Here is a 20,717-nt window from a genome sequence, read left to right on the forward strand (position 1 = left end):
TTCATTAAAATATTATTAAAATATGAATAAAATCATAAAGCTAAGAAGCTAAGAATTAATTTACCATTGATAAGTTTTACAGCCCTCACAAATTCAGTTTCATTTTAATACTCATTATAATCAATACAGGTATGTATAGAGAAGCATAAGGGTCGACACAGTTGTCTACATATCCTGTTCAATATAATTTCTTACATGCACTAAATTCATAGGCATGACTAGGGAATGCGCAGCCTTTTCAAGTGGAGAACATGATACATAATGATGAGAGTGAATTTGTCCTTTTTGTCTGCAGGACACTAGAGATAACTGTGGCATTCTTGGTATGACAGTGTGGCAGGCATGATTCTGAGCACCATACATCGAACTCCCTCTGAATTGAAGTAATTAAACTCTCTTTTTCCAAATAGACCCTAACTATTATAGCCAACAAATAGCTCTTCCGCATTCTTCCTCTCTTTCATTTCAATTGTTTCCAACACTTCTGAGGTTTATGTTTTATCTGTAATAATGTGTAAATCATCAAAATACTTACATACAATTTAATCAACACTAAAGAAGTTTCTGTCAACACTAAACAAGTTTCTGTCCAAGCTAATATGAAAACAAGAGAAACAAAAATTCAAGTATATATATCTTTATGTATCTGAATGGACAGGCAACCTATTACTAAGGCAAAGCTCCAACACCTGTCTTGAGAGTCAGAGAGCACCTTTCCATCAGAATTAAGAGGTTTCAGATCAGACTATATTTACAAAAGTGCTTTGTTTTCAGAAAATGTTATTTTTTTTCCCTATTTCTCTTGTTTCTTCTACAATGACTCCAGAGATCAGAAGGAACAAATGACTGAAAAACACACTGAAATCTGCTTCTGAGACTAAAAATGGAGGCTATGTCCTTCATTATGAAGATGTTAATAAAATTTTCTCATCCGGATGATCCCTACTTCAGTTTTTACATGTTCCTTGATTATAGCTAATTGTGTCAACAGTTTTTTGTTGCCTAACTCGAAAATAGAGAAATGAATAATGTCATATCCAATGGTAACCTAGAATACTGTATCTTTTTTCAGGAAGTCATTTATAAGCATGATGGAATAGGGGGTCCCTGTTATTTCATTCTGCAGATGTCATAGCTTACAGTTTTAATTCTGAAATTCTCACTGAATTCCACAGTAGAGTCTCCTACAGGAAATTTTTTGTTCACACTTGCCTCAGGAAAATCTGAAACTTTGGTAAGTAAGATAAGTAACATCTAATATTCCTCCTTCACCATATCCATAAATGAAGGAAGCTGAAGAACACATTCAGTAAACTGGAATTGAAAATGCATGCCAGTAAATTCAAGCAAAGCACTCCTAACAGAAGATTAGGTTTACATTTCCCATACATCATATTAAATCCCACAAAAATCAGATTTCACTTTTCACCTTCTAAAACGTTATTCATATTGTGTTTTTAATCAAACAGAAATGGGAAATAAAAGGAAAAAATACAACTATTTAAATGTCTGTACGTCTGGTTAATTCAGATTTTGTTAGCAATCTTCATCTGTTATTTGAATCTCATGAGCCTATTAACTGGGCCAGTGGAAAGGTCATTAGAAAAACATTTCTGGTGGCATTCTGTCTGAAACAGAATCAGTAGAAGAAAAAAAGCCTGGGATCATTACAGAACAAAACAGCGAGGAAGACAAATTTCCCAAACACGGAATTAAGGAAAGGTGCAAGCTGTCATTTGATCTTGGATTAATATGCAAGAGGTTCTTTAGCTAGCACTGCCTGATCACCTGACTCTGACATAGAATGTTTGGCAGGTACAGCAATGATGTCATTACTTTGACAGAAATTCTTAAACCCAGCATACAGTTTCTACTTTTTTGCTGCTAATCATGTTAATTAGAATTTTGATTTAAGCAAGTGAATAATCATTGATTTCACTCTGCAACCATGCAGGATGCATAAAGTTTATATGCAGCTTGAATTTGTTATTGCTAACAAAGATCAATCCAATTTGGTGTGCAAGCCTCATTTTTCACTTTTTTCTTTTCGGACCATGCCACCTTTTTCTTTTTGAAACTATTTTTAAATGACTACCAACTCAGTATCAAATTACAATTTCTACTAAAAGAATACTTCTTTTTCTTGCTGATAATTTTAAATTCAACTTTTAGCTGCAGTAAAAGAATGGATGAGGGTGGTTCTCAGATCTGTCACTAGGGGATATTTGCCAACATTACCCATTATTGTGTAACGCAGCAACTAGTTGCAATTCTTAATATATACTTAGAAGCGCCCCGGACAGGAGAAATAGGAAGATCTCTTGCTTACAGATCAAAACATACAGACTGTGCAGTGCTGGAACTTTCGTATGCCTAGCAAAACTAAATAAGGATAGTTGGGCAACTGGTCAATATTGGCTAGTTTAGCTATTAACCCCTTGCCATAAAAAGCGCTACTTTGTCTTTAAAAAAGCGTACAGGACTGAAGAGAGGACCATCACTACTTCTCCATATTTAACCCCCATGACTAAAGCAGCTTTTCTCTCTTTAGACATGTTATGATGATTTTCAATTGTAGTATCTTGTATCCTCAAAGAGCTATAAAGATATGCGATAATGAATTTAAATAGACTAAGTGGTGCTTTCTGTGGGGAAAACTGCTCAGATTTACAGATCAAAGACAGTAGGAAAGAGGTTCTAACTCCTAACTATATTAATGCTTCATCTTTCTACCTCAGCTTTTTTGTAAAATTGGAGTAATAATCAAACAACAGGAGTTGCAAAGATAAATGACCTACTCACTTTCAGAATCTACCGTCTAAACATTAAGTCTCACTAAAGAAACCCTTTTCGGAGTGCAGTATTTTGTGCTGTTTGGTTATTTAATACGTTAGCCAGTGTGCTGCTATTTTTGTTATGAGGTATTGTATTTTGAAGTATTGATTAGAGGCTCACTGTGTTCAGAAAGGCATCTCGTTACTTCATGCATCTAAAGGAGTTAATGACTGTGAAGTGGTCAAATACTCTTGTGATCATCCCAATTTAAAAAAAAATAAAAAAAAAAAAGTCATAGCTATAAATCAAGAGGATTAAATTAAAATATTGCTTCCCTCATTGCGGCATCCAAATGATGCAGAGCTCTCTTTTATTCTGTGCTCATATAGCTCTTTTCATAAACTATCATAGGCACTTCCATAATATAACAATGTTAGAAAACTATTGGAAATAATATTATGACAATATATAACAGCCTACATGGCCAATATAAAACAATGCTTTAATATATTAGAAATATATTCACAGTTTAGCCTTAGTTCAGCTATGTTGGCTACTATGTTTCACGTTGTACAAAATCACCATTGTTTGTGCTGCTCACTTGCTTTATAGAAAAATGCAGAGATTACCCCCACAATAATTGTTATTTTACTGTAAAGCAGTTCAAATATCTGGATGACTGAAATGAACAACGATTTACTGGATTAAAGTAATCTTCAGCCTAAAGAAGCACAGCATATCCAGGTCTGCCTGCTGATGGGGACGGCCTCTTTGCCATCTGCTTTTAAGCAGGAAGAACAGAGGACTCTTCTGCCAGAGGGAATTCCTTCCCAAAGGCAGCCGCAGTCCCCATACTGATGCTTAACGGAGCGGTAGGAAACACTCTCAGCACCTGTGTCTCAAGGTGCAGCTCCTTTTCCACTACCTGCGTTAACATATTCTCCTGACTTTTTACCTCTAGCAACATAGGCAGCCCTACTGTTTCACTGTGATGCATCTTGCTACCCAACACAAGACAGGCTTAAAAATAAAAAAGAAAGCTATACCTAGCAAAACTTGAGATTAAGGTTTTACATAGTGCAAGCAAACAGCACTGCAAGCAAAAAAAATAAAAGCAAACAATCTCCATAAAATATTGTTCTAATCTGCGCTTACAACTAGGTTTCATTCACATCCCTCATGCAAATTTCTTTCAGTGTGCTCTTGCTCAAAGGCCACATAGTCACGAATTCTGCTGCACTCATGATGCTCCACAACAATAATTTCCATCTCCAGCTACTTTGATGCCAGTTTAAATGCCCTGGGGAGTTCTACCTGCAGTCAGACACCTTGTGTATGTAATTTGTTTTCACTTTCATGTGTATGTAATTTATTTTCACTTTTTTAAGTACTCATATACTCAATACCAGGCTGTTCATTTGGTAATCTTCAGTTCTTGCTACAGACGATCTTCATGATATCTTCATGATAAATATAACAGACTTTGGATATAAAAAAAAGCTGCTGCACATCTGATCTCTGATATATTAACCACTTCTCACAGAGACCTCGCCTTCTACAACAGGTACAAATATTACATCAATCTGCTCGGTGCATCTGAGAGTAAATTCTTTCCCTCCCCTTTACCCTCCTTCAACATGGTTTATTTTATCAGAAGAGGTTTAAAGTAGTTTGGAGATGAATTTTTGTTATCTATCAATTATATGTTGCCAAATCAATAGCTAATTCTTTGCAATTCCCCAAGATGTCAAGGGAACTAAGAAAAGAATATTACTATTTGGTATTCAGATCAACTTTTCTACCATCAGTTTTATTCTACTATAGTCAAAGCAAAATTTCCACTAAAGTATTAAAAATTGCAGGACAGGATCCTGGACCAGTATAGGAATCAGAACATTCAGAGGAAGGTGCCTGAACATTCAATCTTACTAAGACTAAATACCCCAAACTGTCCTCCTTCAGTGTCAGATGACCAGTTTTCTGCCACTTATCATAATAGAATTTAAGGAATTAAATGGGTAATCAGGAAGAGGAGCATAAATGGTCAGAAATTAAATAATGATGGAGAAATAAAAATACAAAAAAAGTGGCAGATGAACAAAAAAACCAAAGCCTAGAGAGAGGAAGAAAAGAAAGAAGTAAATTGAGACACCGAATCGTTGGCATTCTGACACACTTTTCTACCAGTTTTTAATGAAGGAGGAATTTCACACAGTAAGTTTAAACAAAAAGCACTTTCCCCCACAAAACACATTAAATTTATTATATACAGTATTATCAGCTGTGGAGAGAGCAATGTATATGGCGTTGAGTAATGCAGGTGAAGGCTATCTTGTAACTCATCTCTTTCATATTTTATTTCTCAGATCATTTCAGAGATCCAATGATCTATTCTTGTCACGTCACAGTCTTTAGCCTTTTGTGAAAGACTATCCTTCTCTAGGGAGGAATTAATGCCATGCACCAGTACAGGTCACGGGTTGAGCTGCTGGAAAGCAGCTCGGCAGAGAGGAACCTAGGAGTCCTGGTGGACAATAACTTGACCGTGAGCCAGCAATGTGTCCTTGTGGCTAAGAAGGCCAATGGTATCCTGGGGCGCATTAAAAAGAGTGTGGCCAGCAGGTCAAGGGAGGCTATCTTCCTCCTCTACTCTGCCCTGGTGAGGGCACACCTGGAGTACTGTGTCCAGTTCTGGGCTCCCCAGTTCAAGAAAGACAAGGAACTACTGGAGAGAGTCCAGTGGAGGGCTATGAAGATGATCAGGGATTGAAGCATCTCTCTTACGAGGAAAGGCTGGCAGACCTGGGTCTGTTAAGCCTGGAGAAGAGAAGACTGATATGGGATTTCATCAATGTTTATAAATATGCAAAGGGCCGGTGTCAAGAGGATGGGGCCAGACTCTTTTCAGCGGTGCCCGGTAACAGGACTGTCCTACCCCTACCATTCTGTGATTCTGTGAAATATTGAAGGAAATGCTGCTAAGTTCTCCTGTCTTCATTTGTCTCTTGAGTGTTATTTACTATGGTTCTAAGGGTTCTTTCTTCTAAATAAAACCCTAGAGATCTCCTGGTGGAAAGGAAAAAAAAAAAAAGGGAAGAAAAAGACGGAACTGAAGCTTCCCCGTTTTCATTTACAGATAGAAAGAGCATTTCCTTTGCCTGTTAGCAATGGGCACTGCCTACACAGTTTTTCATGCACATGCTTTGTGACTGTAGTCTTATCAATCGCCAGCTGTGTAGAGCTAGTTGTGCACATACAGATCAGTATCTATAGCCATTCAAAATACAGGCTTTGTTCTAAACATGGATATGTGAATTGTTACTATGTGAAAAGAACTTCTGGTTTGATTTGAATATCTCATTTCTTCTGTTCCGTTCCAAACTCTGCGACATGCCTCACTCTCAAATGGAGATTTTCATTATGTTTAAGAGCATAATTCATTCTGAAGCTGTATGCCCTTCACTTAATTTGAAAGGTTTGAACTTTTCCATAAATCATGGAACACAACTGGTTTCTTAGCTGCTAGAAAAGGACAAAAAAACCCCAAACCCAGTATTGACTACTATGACTTTACTATAAATACCCTTGAAGGGGCACAGAAATTGCTACAAATATCAAATTTAGAGCCCTTCATCTTAAAATAGACCAAAAAAAGTATTTAGCACACAGAACAGAAAAATGCAGCCACTTGTAAACTGACCAGCCAAAGAAATGCACAGAATGAATGTACATTTGCTGACCAATGTGAAACATTTGTGGTTCCCACCAGAAACAGAATCTGGTCAGAATTCAGTAATATATATACCTAGTACTGATATCAGATCAATATCATTAGACTCCAATGAAGATGAAAGCTTCTTACTGAAAATATAAATTACCTTTTACCATCAAGATTTCAAGTTATATTAAAACTGCATTCTTATCTTCCCTTTCCTTCAGTCAAAGTGGTATTTCCAACAATAGTTCACATGAAACACAATTTAAGCAGTGAATCAAAGACTGAAACATCAATCCATTATGCTTCCTGTTTCTCATTAAGTGCAGGGGTGGAGAAGTTCAAACTTTATTTAGTATGTTGCAGATGAAGATATCATAATGTCATCTCATCTAATTTCAGTTTCTTTCCATATTTGCCCTGAAGGGTTGTAACCTCTTTTCCCAGTGTAAAGCCTGGAATCCAAACCATTCTCTATGGCATTAAGGTTAGATTCATAGAATCATAGAATATCTCAAGTTGGAAGGGATCCACAAGGATCATCGAGTCCAACTCCCTGCTTCTCACAGGACTACTTAAAACTAAATCACACGATGAAGAACATTGTCCAGATGCTCCTTGAACTCTGACAGGCTTAGTGCCATAACCACTTCCCTGTGGAGTCTGTTCCAGCGTCTGACCACCCTCTTAGTGAAGAACCTTTTCCTAATGTCCAATCTGAACTTCCCCCGATGCAGCTTCATTCCATTTCCTTGTGTTCTGTCGCTGGTCACCAGAGACAGATCAGCACCTTCCCCTCTGCTGCCCCCTTGAGGAAGTTGTAGACTGCCATGAGGTCACATCTCAGCCTTCTCTTCTCCAAGCTGAAGAAACTCAGTGACCTCAGCCGCTCCTCATAAATCTCACCCTTTCATCACCTTGGTCACCCTCCTCTGGACACATTCTAATAGTTCTAATAGTCCTTCTTATATTGAGGCATCTCAAACTGCACACAGTACTTGAGGTGGGGCCGCACCAGCGCAGTGTAGAGTGGGACAATCACTTCCCTTACTCTCACTTTCCGGTATCAAACCTTTCTTCTGTCAGAAATTCATTTATAACTTCTCCCAGGTAATAAAGTAGTTTCAATTCTTTCCAGAGGCTTTATACTCTCTACCACAGCTACAGGTTATACAAAGACGTTAAGTCTCAGTAATGTTATATGAGTGCAGATTGGCCTGTTTTTTGGCAGCTGCCAAGCCTGGTGAAGCATGGAAACAATTTGTGAATTGCAGCAGTGGAATCTCTGAATGTTCTAATGAACGAATACCAGGGAGCTGGAGGGAGCTCACCAGCAACAAAAAGGAAGGTATTTCCCACAGACATTTGAAAATCTAACCTAGTACTCAACCAGCCATCTATACTCCTGAGCAAAGATAAAACCTTTCCTAATTAAAAGATGTTTTGTGCTTTTTTGGTGTCTCATGAGATGTGGGAATAGATCCTTATGAAAACTTTTGCATCAAAAATCCCATTTTATTTTGCACCAGTGTGATTTTTCATTGTTAATATTCTTACACTCCGCATATGTTAAGGCACATTAATAAATGAAAGCAGCAAGTCAGCCTGTCAGATATTTCATAAAGTACCATGGGAAATGATTGGCTTAGGATGAGTGGACAAAATCTGATTGTTCAGCAAACTTAATTTTGTCTGAGGACCGATAAATCTATGCGTAGCATGCACATACTGAAAGTTAACTGGGCTCAGAAATACACCATATCTGAGCTTTTGGGACAGCCAAGGACCTTAATGTTCGTGGCTCAACTCTACCTCTTAACATGAAGGAAGAAGCATTACAATTACGCTGAGGGACAACAGATCTTTAGTTTACATATTCTCTTGGATTTCTCAAATGCAACAAAAACATCCGTCATTAAGGCTTCAGGGTGAAAGAGAGAAACACAACAGTTAAGCCTGGAAGGTGAGACTGAAATAAGCCAACCAGACAAGATTTTGTACAGTTAAAAATAAAGCCATTAACTCTCTTGGTGAAACAACAGTTCATTATGCTAAATTGTTATATGGCTGGTAAACTGGCATTTTCATGAGTTTTTAAGTCCTATAAGGAGTTACTTGGAAAATTACTGTAAACTTGTGATTTGTATTCTCTAACAGGTCCACAGCAAGAGAAAATATAGCCTCCAAATTCCCTCTTACACAGGGAAGGTAGTTGAAACTCGGTGTGGTTTAAGAAGCTCTTGAAAGAATTTCAGGAGACTCTGTATGAACACTCAGACAGCATCAAAGATATGTGCTCCCATTCTCTACCAGTTTTCTGCCATGCATTAGAGCCATGAGATCCCCAGAGCCTGAAAAGCTGACTGCATATCAATATCCTAGCATGAATTACCTTTTCGGTAGGTTTACCGTCTTGGGACGTGATGTTTCTCCTTGTTTCCCAAAATACCCCTGGATCTTCTCATCCTACTAGCCCATTTGAGACTGTTCCGCAGACCTGCCTGGACCCCCTCACAGCATCCACCCTGTGGAAGAAACAAATATTGAAGAACGGTGATGCAGAAATTAAACCTTGTAGAGACATAATTTGAAGGCATTGGGGGAGAATAACTAAACTAAAACACGATATAGACCTGTCATTACACTACCTGAGAAGGGAGGGGAGTTGTAGGATTATAAAATCCCCTCAATGTAAGTATAATACAGCTGCTGAAGGCACAGTTAATTTCAAGAAGATTTTAAGACACAAATAAAAGCAGAGATTTCAAAGACAGCAATTAGTCAATAATGTGATCACCTAATTTTGCATATAAAAACCTTGCCTATTGGAAATGCATTATTTTATGTTTTAAACATTATTAAAAATTAAAAAATTATTTTGCATGCTTAGCAGTAATGTGGGGGGGTGTGTGTGTTACTGATATATTTCTGTAATGAGTAGCTTCATCATACATCATACAGGGTATGGTGGTAGAAATTAGGTCTTTCCTTGTCATTAGCAACAGTGAAACACAGACACTTCTTGAGGGCAAGGTATACCTTCCAGCATTGGAAACTTCTCTCATTTAGTGTCTTACATGCATGTTGTGGTAAAAATGAAAATTGGACAAAGTTTAAAAATTAATTACTCTGCTAATAACTTGTTTTCAAGTTATAGCCTGAACGAAATTCCTGTTTCATTCAATGAATAAATAAACATTAGAAATAATAATCATACATATAATTTCATAGCTTGAAAACACTGATAGGAATGAGATCTGAAAAAGGAGTTTTACTTAAAATCTTTTAAAAACATAGCTCATTTACTAAAGAAAAATAAATTCTACTGTCTTCTGTTTATGACAAAAGATAATTGAGTAAATGGTGACTCCAGATAACCCATAAGTCACTGATTCTGTTTTTCAAAGACATGCCTGCTTTCTATTCCTTTGGCCTCGGCTGCCTAGCAACCTCCACAGAGCTTTCTTAGTCTATACTAATTCTGGAGAGTTTTCATTTATATATTTATTTATGAGAATGTCTATAAGGAGGATGCAGAAACAAAGAGCTCTTTTTTCCTTCCTTCTAACACTGGGCTCCAAACATGTCACCTCAGTGTCTCAGTGAAGGACGCAGTCCTTGATTTGGAAAAAGAGCTACCTACCTCCTTGAAATCGCTTGGGAACTAGGCAAATCCCATTTATCATAAGACAAAAGCTGAGTCTCTGTAGGAAGCTCCTGACGTAATACGCACTGATATTTCTTGCCCTCCCTGCTGATTTGATCCTTTGATAATATTTTTCACCCTGAAATACTAGGTGTTTATGTAAGGCTCCTGTTTTCATGCAGCCTGGAGCTTTTACTTAACAGGAAGACAGAGTTTGTGCTGCTGCACCGTGTCACCAGCAGTTTCTGCATCACCCAAGCACTGGAGGGAAAGGGAGATTAAAACTGATCTCCCGCTGTGTCAGTGACCCAAAGCGGGACAGTTTGGAAGTTATGGATGGGACTACTTATTACAAGTAGTTCAAAACTGGATATGGACTGTGTCTCCCTGAACCAGTCACCAGCTTTCTGTTGGAAGAGCCTATTTCCTCGGGGTTTTTTTACCTCCATTATTAGTGCAAAATTGAGGATGCTACAGAAAGTATCCCTATGTTACATAAAAAAAAAAATACTTATTTTCTTGCCAATTCTATTCAAACAGCACTTTGCAAATACTTTATGCTCTGATCAACACAGCCCTCTCCTTCAATCAGAGGGGAAAAAAAAAAAGAGAGAGAGAGAAAGAGATGGTGAAAGACATGTCCTGTAGAGACTGACAGGCTCTTCCAAATGAATGATGTGGTAAAGGCATGCCAAGTGTTCATAGCTTGCGGCCTCATGGTAGTGATGTGGGTTTGTGTCTCACTACTTCTGATTCCTGAATTCCTATGGATATTTATTTCAGGATCAAACTGAAGCCTGAAATATAAAAAACTGATGTGTCTTGAGACATAGCAGTATGCCTTAATCTCTCCATTACATTTTTTCTGATTAAGTTGATCTGTAGCTGTGTTATGTCGTTACGGAACATACAGGGAATCTGTGACAGAACACGAACCTGAAACCAGATCTCCTAACTTCCACTTTCTGTTTCTTACCAACAAAGCTATATAAATAAAGATAAGGTTGTTTTAAACACGACAACAGTTGTAGGATTACAGAAGCATTTGAAAATCTTGGTGTTTATATATACTTAGGCATCAATATTGAATAAGTATATTAAAAAAAAACCTCCCTAATAACGTAACAGGAAACAAAAAGTATATTGGATGGTATATCAGTGTCCAATGAAATAAGATAATGACAAGATAAGGAACAACATGAAAATCATTCAAAAATAACCTGCTGGTTAAAAGAGCTTAATTTTTCAGAGGAACAGTGAAATAAACCACGGAAACTGAAATGTGCAAAATGATTCATTAAACAGGAGGAAGAAAGTTACTGGCAATAAATAGAGATACAGGATTTCTTTTTCTGTTCATAGACTCACTATAAGCAATTTTCTAAGTTGCTTTACCTCTGTCATTCTACACAATGACATACATTTGTAGTTTTCCCAGCAAATATCTCAGTTTGTACTCCTGACAGTTATTGTAATACAAATAAATTCCAAGTATAATCCAAAATTAAGTAGTTGCTTATTGAAGCAGTTTCCCCATACGTATGTTCATTTTTCACAAAGAATCATTATTAAAGCAAAAATTGAGCGTGTGGTGTTTCCCTCCCTTTAAAAGTGTGATTATGATTTCATATGCTCTTCAATGTTAAGCCAAACTTTTTGAAAATAAACCTAATGAAGAGTACCAGAAGCATACTTACATATCTGTTTTCTCACTTATTTTTGTGAGAAGTCTTTTTTAGTAAGTTCAAGAACATCTAAATAGACAAAAGATGAGAAAGAATTTTTTTCATGCCTTTTTATAAAAAAATGTTATAATAGGCTTCCCTACAGAATGAATAAAATCGGAATTGTGCTAAAGCAGCTACCAAAGGAAGTCCTTTGGAAACAAGCAAAAGCTTGAGAAAATTAAGTCTCTTGAGATACATGGAAAAATAAGTTGCAAGCAGTCTCATCCTAAATTTCAAAGACGATAATTAGGTACTAAATCTACTACATTTACACTGGAAAATCTCACCTGCCATGAATTTATGCTTACAAAAGAGGAGGTATACTAAAAAGACTGATTTTGGCCATCCTCTGTTAAAGAAGGTTTTGACAAAGGGCATTATGAGGAAAAATAAGTTTTATTATGAAAAAGATGAAAGGAACATTATTGTTAATACACAAGTATAAACTTTGCTTGAAAACTCACCAAGGAGAATTGCAAGAAATCTTTTGAAAGCAATCAACAGTATTAATCCAATGCTCAGCTCTTCATTTCAAGTGCACTGATTTTACTTCAGACTTACGCCAGTAACTGATTAAAATTTTGACTAAAATCTAAAATCCTAAAATATTTTCTAAAAATTTATTATGGCAATAAGTAACACAAACTCATTGAAGTTATAATCAGGCTTTAGTAATTGTTCTCAAAGCAGTTATTTTTTATAGATTGCAAAGAGATGAAAAAAAGCTTCACGAAAAGGAAGACTTATTAAAGAAAAAATAAACAGTAGTATCTGCTACCATGAAGACACCGCAAAATGAAATAAATAAGCAGAAGAGGAAAAATATCTATACAGTTCCTGTTATTTTTAATAAATATCACTAACAGGGTAGTATTCAACTGCCAAAAGAAATGAGGTTATTTAGATACTCTATGTTACTACGTCTGGCCCTGAGTTGCCATTCCAGAAGAGCACCGGTTTCTTGTAGATCCTATGTCTTATCTTGCCTGCTCCTGTGGAAGTCTCGGATACTCTAGGCCATGTGAAATAGCATGAGATACTTTTATATATGAATCCAGACCATTTGCAAGCTGTTAGTAAAAATGTGTGTGAGCTCTGAGTGTTTACACTCAGAGGTAACAGTAAGGGTAAAGTTAAAACAACAGGAAAATCGCAGTGTGCTGTGTCCGCCTAAGACTTTCAACAGTCCCAGAGGGTACAGAGAGAAAATGCTACTTCAGACAGTTTCTTAAACAAAGAAAGATATCTTTATAAAAATTCTGTACTACCAGTAAATATGAAGAAGTTAAATTTCACCTCTGAATAACTGCTGACTCACTATGCAGTGAAACTAGCTACCGGTGTTTTCTACGTGATTTGAAAAGGCGTTCTTGCCGGTCCTCATTCCCTTCAGTTGTTGACATATTCCGCTATTTCAGAGCTCTATTTCATTTTATATGCTTATCAGAATAGAACTTTTTTATGCTAAGGAATTGGACAAACCTCCATAAACCTTCAGTATTTATTGCAAGGTCATAACTACATTTTTTCATGATCTTCTAGCTTAGTGAAATCCTGAGTAAGGATTATTCTCCTGCATGAGACCTATAATTTCTGTGTATACTGCACTTCTCATTTTTCCTCTTTCAGAATGCCAGATGGAAACAAAACAAAGAATAGTTGCATGTCTGGTATGCTAATATTTTTATACTTCTGCATTTGAGTTAAGCAGATGGAGATTAGGTAATTCTGCGTGGCGCTCTCTCCAAAACAATTTGAGGTAAGGTATAAATACCAGTTTCTAAAATCATATTCTTAGCTTTTTTATGTGGTCTGCTACTGCAAAGAAATTCATATACTTATATTATTGATTGGAAATGGTTTTGTACATCTAATCAATAAAAGAGTTAATCTGTGTTGAACCAATCTGCTAGACTATTTCTCTCATTACACCTAACTAATACAAAGCTGTGAGTGATTCATTTCAGAGCAACAGTTCAGTGTACAAAACAGGTCTAGTGTCTTTTTAATGTGAGTGTTTGTGTGTGTTTATATACACAAAATATCATTAAAAGTATTTCCCCCGACAATATTCCCCCCATTTTATGATCAGTTCTATTGACTACCAATAATAGTCTCCAGATACATGTCTGACAAACGTCTGTTTAATTTATTTTTTACAATGAAAGATTTGAACTGGTTTGTTCATCTATAAATACACACTTTTGTGCTGTAGACACAAATATGCATTTGTGTTAGCTTTCATCCCTGCTGTGTTTGTACAACACAGTGTGACATTCACAAACAGAAAGAAAAGACATTGAAATGAAGAACATTTGATAGCGTCGCCTAGCATTTTAAATACAGTGAAATAAATAAATTAGTGCCAACTTAATCAACTGCTAAATTCAGTGTGGCTGAAATGAAACAGATTAGGCCAGAGAGGAAAATGTGAATCTTAGATGAAAAAACAACTCGTGTTGTCTACAAAGCAATAGGACTGAATTCTACTGAACTCTTAGTTTCAGACTTAGATTTCCCCTCCCTACTAGGGTATCTGATATAGTTTCAGTTAACAATAATTATAAGGAATTTTGCCATGACATAACGTAGGATCATCAAAGGAGTAGGCAAGGATCATTATCTCATGGGAGGTGTCCCTGCCCATGGCAGGGGGTTGGAACTAGATGATCTTTAAGGTCCCTTCCAACCCTAACAATTCTATGATTCTATGAGCTCTACAAAAAAGGAAGAAGACAGTCTTAAAAGAGCAAGAGCCAGAGAAAAATTTAGAAAGTAATTTTTATTACCAGAGCCCTGTTTTAATCACAGAAAGACACAAGTTCGCTTTTTGGAAAAGCATCTAAAAATATTGAGTTTTCTTTTCAAAATGAAAGCTAAAATTCTAGTAATTATATTATTAATAAAAAATATTAATTATTATAATAAAGTGAATTATTCCTGCTTTCTATGAAATACTATTATTCTGCTTGTTTATTTGTTACTTATCATTTTAGGAATCTTTTACCTACTTAATACCCAGTTCTTAGAGTTTTCAACCGCTAATTTGAAGTGAATTCATGAAAATCAGCTTCAAAAATGAAGCAAGGAAGCCAACAGCTTGAAAGGAGCTACAGATGCCCTTACTTACTAGTTCATGTTGACATTTCCTAGTCTCAATGCATTTCCCAAGTCAGAGAGTTTCCAAACACAGACACTTTCAAATATATTAATAAAGCAAAAGACCTACCCCATTATTTAATCTATTTTCTGCCCTTTGTACTCTCAAGATATTGCAAAAGAAGGTAACATCACTTGCTGATGTTACACATGGTAAAAAAATTCTTCCCTGAAGTATCAGCTTTTTAGCTGATGGATTTCCTTCAGAAGGATATGAAGAATATGATTTGTCTCATACTAATGAAGAAAATTAATTATCTTACAGTATATGTGCTATCATTGTTATACCTGGGAGAATAATTCCAAGAAAGGGAAGTCTTCTCAGAAATCCACAAAATCGCATAGTATTAAAGGAAGGGGATAGTGATGGACTGCATTCAATAGGTACTGCAGAGAAATAACTAAATATTGATGCTTTTGCCAACTCAAAATAAACAGTGGAACCCTCTTCATCAAGAGTAATACAAATTCAGTTGATAGCTTACTGTTTAACTTAATGAATCATTTGGCCCTCCGGGTATTATATGATAATCATTTTTCTGGACAAAAGACTTATTATGAAATTAACAGGAAAGGCAAACTAGAACTCACAGTTACACTCTGGAAAGAAAGAATGGCTTCACTTATCTCGTGGAACTACAGTGTGGAACATCTCTTGAGTAATTCCAGTTGCACCCAACAGAGGGAGCAATGCTCATACCACAACTATACATCTCATTATAAAACACACACCTACGCAGATATTATGCTGATTGAATTCTTGCTAAATTGATTGAATGATTACCATAGAGCAACACACAAAATAGTTAACTTTTAAGACATTACACATATTGTCAAGCCATCATGTATGAAGCGTATTGTTTTATGAATTTGTAAACTTGTGGTGAAATACACATTTTAAGAAGAATATTAATGAAGTGTTAAGCTGTGCTTAGTAATATCAATCTCAGATAACAAAATCCTCAGATATTTGGTCTAATAGAACGAAAATCTCATTTCAACCTATAGCAATTTATCATAGTATCAACACATCATCATATGTGATACAAAAAATGCTTTCTCCTTATGTAACATGCAAAATATTGAATTCATAGTTCATATAAAGGTATACAAGACTTGGATTTCAAAGGGATTTTGTATACTATTTGTTAAACTAGAGTTTGTTGCCTTTTTCTAATAAACAAGCAAGTAAGAAAATACAAGTATGCTAAGCAAAAGCACTGATAAGAAAGTCAACAGTGTGTCACTAGCTATTTGCATATATTATATCAAAACTAATTTCTAAGTTTAGATGAAAAGAGGTGAATAAAACGTGGAGACTGATGAGCAAAGACTGATGCATAACTGATATTCCCTGCAATATATTAAGTAGAAATTGCTGCAGCTTCCATTACTGGGAGGTGCAACGCACTGTTGCCTGCAAAAGAACAGGGAACAATCCTGAAATTGTTATTGGAAACTAAAAAAAAACCCCACAAAACAATCAATGAAGAGCCATTAGAGAACAAAAGTCAAAAGATTTTCGAGTGAAATTGCAACAGTGTAGTCTACTAGTATACACTAAAGCAGTTAAAAATATCAGTTGCTCTCCTGTCTGTAAATTTTTCATAAAATATTGACCTACTTCCCTGATAATAATGATTTCAATAATTTTCCAAAAATAAATATAACTAAAAATAATTAAAACCTATGCATTGACAGATTGATTATGTGTGATTGCTCATATACGTCATATAGTACAGTGTTGGTGATTCAGAAAGGATGATCCAGCTTTAGCAGATGGAAACAGGCCAGAAAAGTCTCTGAACCTCTTTGGCAAAAGAAATTGGGGTTCAAGACCTGGAAAGGACATCACAGGCTTTTTTTTTCCTCTAAAAAAGACATGATTTGGAAATGACCTCCAACTCAAAATTAGTTCTATTCTCTCGGCAGAGTAAAAAGGGAATAGTTACTACATCTCTTCCTGTTATACTGATAACCATGTTGTGAAAAATGCTTTCGGTTCCATCTCAATACTCCAGTTTTCCAAAATTGCCAGATTCATGCAAAAGAAGCATGCACACAGCATAATGAAACAAACTCACAGAAATTGGCACAAACATAACCAAAGGCAGAGCTGACATTTTCAAAAATACTGTCTTCACTATCTGCCCAGCTTTAAGAGTCCTCATTAAGATATATGGACTCAACTTGTAAATTTTGCTCTCCAGAAAATGCGGTACCCTAAAATATAGGCATTATCAGACTGTAAATTTGGAATCAAGTAGCGTTAGCATCTAGTAGGCCTTATAAAGACTCATAGCAGACTTAGACTTTGTAAGCGGGTTATCTGGTTCAGCCTTTTAGAAACTTTTGCAAGCAGAATTTTACCATCTGGAGTATTAATTTATATTGTCTGTGAATGACAGTTGTACCTGAACTATCTATACATTAATGCCCCCTATTTGATTGCAAATGAAGAACTGCGATACTTGCAGGAATGGCATCATTTTTTTCTTGTTACTTTTATTCTACACTTATATTTAGTTTACTTTTTTAGATCCAGTGCAATGCATGTGTAATAATCCATGAAAATTCTGCTTAGGAAAATTAAAAGTCTGGGGTACCCACACATCCTAGGGAGCAAAGATGGTTATTTAAAGAACCAGGAGTGCAAGCATTCTTCTTTTGCATATAATCTAGCAGTTAGAGTATTTGTAAGGAAATAGGGAAACTGCGTTCAATTCCTGCTTCAGCTTGATGGGCTGAACTTCATCTCTTCCAGAAAATGTCTATTTGCTAGACTTCATGGGCCTGAAGCAGCGCAACATCTGCTAGCTATGTAAAACTTCTGGGGCTAGAAGGAAAAGGAGCACGCAAGTTGGCGATCCGGCTTTGAAAAGGTAGTACTGGGTTCTGATTACCTTATTTGGGATTAATACTTTTGTAACCAGACCATATAAAAGGTACAAGCCCTTCAAGATCAGTAACCCAAAGCTGGTCTGGAAATCAATTCCAGTCTTTATGGTCTATGTTAGACATTGTTCATGAAAGTATTTTAAAGGCCTGAAAACATCTATGGATACTAGATACAATATATTCATTAGTGTTCTGGAATACACCCCATAAACAACACTTACATTCTACTTAACTTGAGCATACTCAAAGCATGAATACCCTTTGAACAGAGTTCACAAAGAGATTCAAGGTCAATTAAACTTACAGTAGACAAGACCCCTGCTATTTATTCTTGGTTGTCTAGTCATATTTTCAGAAGGACGAAGGGAAGACCTCACTAACTCTACCATATCATCAGAGTTTTTAACCTCCTGAAAAGACCACTATTAATATTACCTAAATGATTATAGTCTATAAGCATCATCATTTTTTCAGCTTCTGTCTGAACTTTCATAACATTTCCTATGAAAGGCTATTTTTATCTAAGATCAGGGGAAGTAAAAAAGAAAGAAAAAATAATCACATCTTGTGTGACTGCAGTTGTACAGGACTGTACTGTACAGGAACTCGTGGGGCAATCTCTCCACGGAACAGGTAATTGTGCTGTAGATTTGCTTAACTTGTCTGGCAGCAATGAACACAGGACCAGGGGACAGAGTTAAAAACACACAGTGAAGAATAAAATCTGCACCATATTTCACTCTTGCTTTCAGTAACATAAGGAAATCCACAATAGCTGTACTGAAGTCCTGAGTGCAAAGAATAAGAATAAAAGAACACCTCTAGGAACAAAAAGTTACGGAACTTTCCAAACCATTCAAACCACTCATTTAAATGACAATCTACATGCACCAAAATTTTAGCATGGTATCAAAGTAGTAAAGAAAGAACCTGACTTTTGATATAAAAATATCTCTATTAACGTGAAACTTAAAAACAAAAAACTCCATGATTTTCCCCCTTTTCCCAAATGCTCTCCAGCAATAAAATGTATTCCTTGGCTGAGATCCTGTATAATGAGGCCAAGTTTCAATTTGGGACGCAGATTTTTGTACTCAAGCAATTAAAAGCCCCTAAAAAACACAAAGCCAAGAAATTATGCTTGCTATCAGACTTCAGAAATGGAAGTTCAGAGAAAATCATGTTTGTGACACATCTTTGCCTAAGATTGGTTAAGAGAACTGTTACATTTTATCAAGAGGAATTTTAGACCACCTCCTTTCAAAACATTCTCCACATTTTCCCCGACACATTTACCCCAGCCTATGGCCCAGAGCTCACAACTGGTGAGTAACAGCAGCTGAGCTCCTGACACAGTCATGTGGAGAGAGTGATTCCAACATACCCAGCTCTCCATCTCTTCTCTTGGCAGATGTGACATATTATCCAAAGTCTGCATTTTCCTAAATCGAGATCGTGCAATCCAGTCACGAGCTGAAAACTCATATTCTGCTGACTTGCTAGTTGAAAGAGTAGCTGGAATACGTGAAACACATATCCCTAAACTACACAATCCCAATTTTAAATGACATTCAGGATTTTTTTTTTGTTGCTGTCGAGAACTTTAATGAAATTTGTGAAAGCTTGGAAATGGCATTCAGCAAAAGTAAGTAAATGGACATGTAGTTCTGGTAACCAGTTCTAGAATGAGATAGAAACTTGCAATCCCCTTAATTTCTATGCTAAAAGAATAACCACTACAGAGAAAGAATACCTCATTTACAGACATTCATTCAATTCTTCTCTTATCAGCTAAGGTAGTCAAGAGAAATGCCATTATACGAAACTGATGTTTGCTCCAGTAGCAAAGGGAATGAGAACAGAACATTTTATAAACACCTCCAAGGAATTGATAAGGGATGACTGTAGTTATCTGCATCAGAGGCATAGATAAGAAGCTTCTTGCCCATTGCTAATACTATAAGCTACCCCATCACTCCATCTATAATGACACCCATAGGAAAATATTTTGGGGCTAAACTTTTTTCTTTTTTTTTTTTTTTACGTATGCCATATTCCACATACTTCAAAAACAGACCGCATTGAGAGTTTCTTCCTCCTAAATATACCCTGTAAAATAGTTTCTAAGGAACTACCAAATGAATTTATATTCAATTAATTCCTGACTGTTTACTTCTTTCAAAGGCTCAGAGTTGCTAGCATCTAGAAAATTTATTTTACAACATTGTATCTTAAGTTCCAGATGATCACAGACAGCAGTACAGCAACAAATGTAATTTTCCTGAGTAGTCACAAATATGCTAAAAAATACAGCATACCTGGGCTGCTACCTTACTGATTTTTTCTATGTGTGAATGATATTTTCAGAAAAGAAATAATTATTGTGCTAGTCCACAGGCTTATGGATTTTTTGTATCACACATGCAGGTAATGGTTCCTATCCCCATCCTAAGAAATATGCATAGCACAGGCAGATTTTGCTGTATTGCAGCCATGGCAGGGTTATTTAAGCAAACGAAAATGTCTCCTTAAGAGCTGGTTTCTTTTTGTGCTCATTCGCATCAGAGAGAAATAGAGCTAATGCTACGGTCTTATGAGTGCTTTATGCATTCTGACAAACCAAACGAGGTTTGTCAGGAGAGGCTCTAGGCAGCATGGAACTGCTGCAATTTTACATCTCATTGATTATCACAATGGGAATTGAAAACAGTTCTCTGCTTTCCACATGGTATCAAAAATATGTTGCAGTCCTCATAAAAATATGTAGGTCCTCCAGTAGAGAGAAAATGAGGAAAAC

The 20,717-nt window shown here is 36.2% G+C and overlaps 1 protein-coding gene across 15 annotated transcripts in view; it reads right to left on the bottom strand.

Annotated features, from left to right (window-relative positions):
• LRRC4C (leucine rich repeat containing 4C) overlaps positions 1-20,717 on the bottom strand; it is a 567,176-nt gene that overhangs the window by 49,935 nt on the left and 496,524 nt on the right. For all 15 annotated transcript variants that reach the window (XM_074584311.1, XM_074584306.1, XM_074584296.1 and 12 more), the window contains one exon: positions 8,883-9,015. The gene's annotated coding sequence lies outside the window, so the exon portion shown is untranslated. The remainder of the gene's footprint in view (positions 1-8,882; positions 9,016-20,717) is intronic.

The sequence above is a fragment of the Larus michahellis genome, chromosome 4 (assembly GCF_964199755.1).
Source record: "Larus michahellis chromosome 4, bLarMic1.1, whole genome shotgun sequence".
Lineage (NCBI taxonomy): Eukaryota > Metazoa > Chordata > Aves > Charadriiformes > Laridae > Larus > Larus michahellis.